The 7,110-nt window shown below is 40.5% G+C and overlaps 1 pseudogene; it reads left to right on the forward strand.

The window, feature by feature from the left end:
- The first annotated feature begins 5,089 nt into the window (after positions 1-5,089).
- LOC132224302 (GTP-binding protein Rheb-like) lies at positions 5,090-5,685 on the forward strand (annotated as a pseudogene).
- The last annotated feature ends 1,425 nt before the right edge of the window (positions 5,686-7,110 follow it).

A 7,110-nucleotide genomic window follows, 5' to 3' on the forward strand; every position in this document is an offset into this window, starting at 1 on the left:
GTGGGTGCTTGAAAGAAACAAGACATTTCCTGTAAGCCAGGCACTTGAGATTTCATCAGGGAGTATGGCTTATTCCACATTCACAGCCCTCAACTCTGCATGGAATTTCTAAAGCCAACATAAATGCATGAAGGTATAAGAAAGGTGCTATATTTAAATCTGAGTAAGAAGGTTTGTGAACTAGACTTCATCTGAATTTGGATCTACTCTGCTAAAAGACTGGTTATCAGTAACACAGAGTCTGTAAGGAGAGGAAACTAGGACTGGTAGAGACAGTATTTAAGGTCAAGGACCTGGAGGAACAAACTCATCTGCAACAGTGTGGCTTGGAGTTGTGGGGAGTGGCAAGGAGGTGGTCAATAAAGTAGGAAGGCTTGGCAGACTCCACCGCAATGCAAGCTGTAGTCGGTGTCTGAGTATCTAGTCGGGAAGGTGGGCCACAGCAGTGAGGGGGCCATGCGACAAATGTCTATGTTCAGCATCAGGAAAGTCAGATCCATGAGCACATACCACAGGCCCAACAGAGAAGTAGTTCTGAACCTGTTTTCCAGGGAAACTCACCTGATGGATGAAGATCCTCTGTTCTAATCTCTGCTCATCTTCAAATCTCTACTCGCTATATAATTTGGAACATGTTGCTTAATTTCACTGTGCCTCATCTTTAAAATAGTACCTAATTCATGGTGCTGATATGAGGATTGAATGAGATGGCACATGCCAAATGATGAACTCAGGGCCTGCCCCAGAAAGTGCTGAATACAGTTGAGCTATTATTGTGAGGGGAAGCACACATATGTTTACTCACCTTTTACAAGACTTCGTGACTAGGCCAAGTAACTTTACTATGCATTAGTTTCCTCATAAACAAAATTGAATTAAGAATAATACCTCCATCATAGGCTGCTTTGAGAATGAGATTAATTAATGGATATAAGATGCTTACTACAGTGCCTGGCACATAGTAAATAATCAATAAATATTAACTACAATTATTATTCTTCAATGTATGTGTAATTCCCTGAACATTTTATTGAGGTATAATTGACATATAATAAACTACATATATTTAAATATACAATTTGATAAAAATCTGTATCCAAAATAGTCAAATTCAAAGAAGCAAAGAATAGAATGGTGGATGCCAGGGGCTAGAAGAAGGTGGGAAAGGGGAGTTACTAATCAGAGGTATACAATTTCAGTTATGCGAGATGAATAGGAACATTGAAATGGAGAGTCATTCCAGCTGAGATGATTTTGAGTCCATGTAATTGCTCTGTTGAGTTCACATGTCCTGATCAGTTGGGAGCAGGGGATGGAACATTAATGATACAATGGACTATAATGGAAGAACCACTTTATTCTTTTATACATGTCATTCTGATTTTAACAAATTTGAGTAAATCATTTTGACTCCTATGCAAAAAATGAAAGATTAATAGGTTCTAGAGATCTGCTATACAATATCATACCTATAGATAATAGTGTATTGTTCACTTAAAAATGTGTTGGGAGGGTGGATTTCATGTTAAGTGTTCTTACTAAAATAAAATAATATTTAAAAAATACATATGTATATAACCTTGTGCAGCTATCACTTCAATCAAGAAAACGAACATATCTACCAGCCCCAAAAAGTTCCTTTTGCTACTGTGTAGTTCCTTCCTCCTACCCCAGCTTTGTCCCCAAGCAAACACTGATCCACTTTCTGTCACTGTAGATTAGTTTCTATTTTATACAGTTTTATATAAATGGAATCATATGGTATGTACTATTTTATTTGGCTTATTTTATTCAGAATACTTATTTTGAGATTAATCTATGCTGTTGTACTTTTATTGCTGAGTAGTCCATTGTATGAATTTACCGCAGTTTGTGTACTAAAGTATGTCTTTGTGTATACATAGGCTTTTGTTTTTTTTGAGAGACTACCTAGGATTGGAAGTGACTGGGCCATAGGTAGATGGATATTTAACTTAAGAAACTACCCAAATTATGGTGCATCCATATAATAGAACCACTAAGTAATGGTTGAATAATTAATATGCAAAAAAGCATAAATAAACCTTCAAATAGTTAAACTGAGTGAACAAATCTGACAGGAAATATTACATATTATATTGTTCCATTTTTATAATATTCTTGAGAATACAAAAATAATCTTCAGTGACAGATAGGAATCAGTGAATGCCTTGTTATCAGTGAAGGGAGACTCCGGGTTAGAGGGAGCGATTAAAGAGGGATGGGGGTGGGGGGATCTGCTAGGGCTGAGGTGTATGTTAATTATCTTGATTGTGGGGATAGTTTCACAAGTATGTGACTAAATCATAGGTATCAAATTGTATGTTTATTTATTTACTAGTGGCCTAGTGCACGGATTCATGCACATTGAAAGGAAATTAATTAGAAGAAAGATTCAAGAAGTAATTACATTACTGCAAAAAATTACATGTCAAAATAGTATATATAATATAGTATTATAAAATTGAAACACACGTGTGATTGGCACCAGTGAGAGCTTTATATGTATCTCCCATGCATGAGTCAACATTTATTTTTAAATTGCCAGTGCAGTCGGTTGGGCGGTCGGGCGGTTGGACAGGCACATGATCAGTCACTTAGCCTTTTATATATATAGGATATTTTTAAAAATCTTTATTGTTGAAAGTATTATATATGTCCCTCTTTTCCCCCATTGACCCTTTCTAGATATATACAATTTATTATCTGTCAACAATGCCTCAATAGAGCTGTTAAAAAATGTCATCAATTGAAATATTTTGTAGATATCAAAAAAAAACTTGCCAAACTGTTTTCCAATAAGATATATCAGATCATATTCCCAACAGCAATTTAGAAAAGTTCCAGTTGTTCTACATTCTTGACAATACTTGTTAAGGCCATTCTTTTAAAATTTTAGCTACTCTGGTATCTCATGGTTTTAACTTATATTTCCCTAATGAGTAATGATGTTGAGCATCTTTTGACATGTTTATTTCCTATTTAAATATCTTTTGGAAGCATCTGCTCAAATATTAATTTTTAATTGGATTGATGGTTTTCTCATTATTGTATTATGAATGCAAGTCCTTTATCAGATATATGCTTTGCAAATATTTTCTTCTAACCTGTGACTTGTTTTCTTATTCTCTTAGCAGTGTCTTTTGAAAAGCAGATTTTTAGCTTTGAAGAATTCCAATTTACTAATTTTTATTTTATGGACTGTATACTAGGTATGCTATCTAAGAAATCTGTGACTATCTCAAGTTCACAAAATTTTTCTGCTATGTTTTCTTTCAGAAATGTTATAGTTTTGGATTCAACTGGTTTTTCCATACAGACAATGATGTCTTCAGCAAATAATGACAGCTTTACCTAATCCTTTGCCATCTGTATGTACTTAATTTCTTTATCATGATGGATAGCACAAGCTAGGACTACTAGTAATAATGTTGAATAAAAGTGGCTAGAGTGTTGGATTTTGTTAACTTTGAGTTCAAAATTTAGTAGCAAGCTATAGTAACCAAGACTTTCTGGAACTCTCATAAAAATAAACCAGAAATACACCAATCACTTATTGTCAATTGATTTTGGACAAGGAAGCTATTCAATGGGATATAGTATTTTCAACAAGTGGTACTGAGTCAACTGGGTATACACATGAAGAAGAATGAAGTTGGTTCCCTACCTCACACCATATATAAAAATTAACTCAAAATGGATCAAACACCTAAGTGGAAAAACTAAATGTATAAAACTCTTAGAAGTAAACATAGCTGTAAATATTTCTGACTATGGTTTCTTATGTATAATACCAAAAGAATAAGCAACCAATAAATAAATAAATAAATAAATTAAACTTCATTAAAATTAAATATTTTTGTGTTTCAAATAACACCATCAAAAAGTGAAAAGATAACCAACAGAAAAGATTTGCAAATCATATATCTGATAAGGGATTAGTATTTAGAATATATAAAGAGCTCTTAGAACTCAACAATAAAAAGACAAACAATCCAATGTAAAAAAAAAAAAAGGATGAAGGATTTTAATAAACATTTCTCAAAAGAAGATATGGAAATGGGCAATAAGAACATGAAAATATGCTCAGTATCATTAGCCATTAAGGAAATACAAATCAAAACCACAATGAGATATTACTTTACACTCACTATGATGGCTATAATTGAGAAAACAGGAAATAACAAATGTTGGCAAGGATGTGGAGAAATTGGAATTCTCATACAGAGCTGGTAAGAATCTAAAATGGTGCAGATGCTTTACAAAACAGTTTGACAGTTTTTCAAAAACTTAAACATAGAGTTTCCATATGACTCAACAATTTCACTTTTTTTTGGGGGGGCAATTTCACTCTTATATACACAAGAGAACAGAAAACATATGCCTCCACGAAACCTTTTATGCAAGTATTCATGCCACCATTATTCTTAACTAGAGAACTGGTGCACAAAATTCATGCACTTGTGGGGGCAGTGTCCCTCAGCCCAGCCTGAGCCCTCTCACAGTCCAGGAGCCCTCAGGGGATGTCTGACTGATGGCTTAGGCCTGCTCCCTGCAGTCGGCAGTTGGACATCCTTAGCGCTGGCGTGGAGGCAGGAGAGGCTCCCGCCACCACCCCTGCACTGGCCAGCCATGAGCCTGGCTTCTGGCTGAGCAGCGCTCCCCCTGTAGGAGCCCACTGACAACCAGGGGGCACCTTCTGCATTGAGCATCTTCCCCCTGGTGGTCAGTGCACGTCATAGCAACCAGTTGTTCTGCCTGTTTGGTCAATTTACATATTAGCCTTTTATTATATAGAATAGTCAAAAGATTAAAATAACCCAAATGTTCATCAAATTATGAATGGATAAACAAAATGCGTTATATCCACATAATGGATATTATTCAGCCAAAATAAATGAACAACTTATTCATGTTACCACATGGATGAACCTTAAAAACACTATGCTAAGTGAAAGAAGCCTGTCACAAGAAAGTCACAGTCTTCCCTGGTGTGGCCATTGTGGATCACAGCACAGGAGCTGCCTCTACGGGTGGATGTGGTTGGCCTGGGGCTGAGGAGGCTGCCAACATGCCGGAGTCCAACATCACTATCCTGGGCAACTGGTCTGTGGGGAAATCCTCATTGACAGTTCAGTTTGTTGAAGGCCAATTTGTTGACTCCTACCATCCAACCATAAAGAACACTTTAACAAAATTGATCACAGTAAATCGATAAGAATATGATCTCCAACTTGTAGAGATAGCTGGGCAGGATGAATATCCCATTTTTCCTCAGACGTACTCCATAGATATTAATGTTATATTCTTGTGTATTCTGTTGCATCGATCAAAAGTTTTGAGGTGATTAAAGTTATCCATGGCAAATTGTTGGACATGGTGGGGAAAGTGCAAATACCTGTTATGCTGGTTGAGAATAAGAAAGACCTACTAATGGAAAAGGTGATCAGTTACAAAGAAGGGATGGCGTTAGCAGAATCTTAAAAGGCAGCATTTTTGGAATCTTCTGCTAAAGAGAATCAAACTGCTGTTGATGTTTTCCGAAGGATAATTTTGGAGGCAGAAAAACATTGATGGGGCTGCTTCCCCAGGAAAGTCTTCTTGCTCGGTGATGTAATTCCACTGCAGGACCTGAGGACACTGGGACCCGGCTTGCCTGCAGATGCAAACTGCCCATCATCCTAGAAGATAAGCTATGCTTCATATTTTCTTCTGTTAACCTGAAAGATTTATTTGGATCAGAGCTTTTTCCCACCTGCCCCCCTTTCAGATTATGTTGAACTCTGACTCTGTCCACCTGAGTTCACTTCCACTTTCAATTTTAAGTAATTGGCCCTGGCCAGTTTGGCTTAGTGGATAGAAGGGTCCCGCCTGCGGACGGAAGGGTCCCGGGTTTGATCCTGGTCAAGAGCATGTACCATGGTTGCAGGCTCCTCCCCTGCCTGGGCCTTGGTCCAGGCTCCTGCAGAAGGCAACCAATGGATGTGTTTCTCTCGCATCGATGTTTCTCTCTGTCTTTCCCTCTCTCTCCCACTCTCCCTAAAAACCAATGGAATAATATCCTCAGGTGAGGATTAACAACAAATTTTAAGTATTCATATTTTCAATTTATATATTGTATTTCTCAATAATATTATTACCTAGAATTTTATAGGCATTAATTTTTAAGTGTAGTTTGATGTTTAAAATAATGTAATCATCAAAGATGCATATTGTTATGCTACTACTAGGGGCCCGGTGCACGAAATTCGTGCACTGGGTGTGTGTGTGTGGGGGGGGGAGAGTGTCCCTCAGCCCAGCCTGCCCCCTCTCACATACTGGGAGCCCTCAGGCATTGACCCCCATCACCCTCTGATCGCCTGATCGGCCCCTTGCCCAGGCCTGATGCCTCCGCCAGAGGTGTCAGGCTTGGACAGGGGACCCCCATCTCCCCCCGATCACTGGCTCTGGCCCCCGCCCAGGCCTGAGGCCTCTGGCCCAGGAATCATGCCTGGGCAGGGGACCCCCATCTCCCTCTGATCGCTTGCTCCACCCCCCACCCAAGCCTGATGCCTCTGGCCCAGGCATCAGGCCTGGGCAGGGGACCCCCAGCCCCCCGCCCAGGCCTGATGCCTCCACCAGAGGAGTTGACCCTCATCACCCTCGGATCAACAATCACCGGATCGGCCCCTTGACCAGGCCTGAGGCCTCCAGCAGAGGTGTCAGGCCTGGGCAGGGGATCCCCAGCTCTCCGCGGTTGCAGGCTCCACCCCTGCCCAGGCCTAACGCCTCTGGCCGAGGCATTAGGCCTGAGCAGGGGACCCCCAGCTCCCCGCGGTTGCAGGCTCCGCCCCTGCCCCTGCAGGACGCCTCTGGCCTAGGCGTCTGGCCCGGGCAGCAGGGACCCACAGTAGCAGCGGCCCCGCGATCGTGTGCTCCGCTTTAGGCCCAGGCAAGGGACCCCTAGCTCCCGGGACTGCCAGCTTCGACCATGCCCAGCTCCCATCGCTGGCTCCACCCCTACTTCCTGCTATCACTGGCCAGGGCGGAAAAGGCGCCTGATTCTCCGATCATGGCTGGGGGGCAGGGCAAAGGCCGCTCCAGGGCCGCCTT

The sequence above is a fragment of the Myotis daubentonii genome, chromosome X, assembly GCF_963259705.1.
Source record: "Myotis daubentonii chromosome X, mMyoDau2.1, whole genome shotgun sequence".
Classification (NCBI taxonomy): Eukaryota; Metazoa; Chordata; class Mammalia; order Chiroptera; family Vespertilionidae; genus Myotis; species Myotis daubentonii.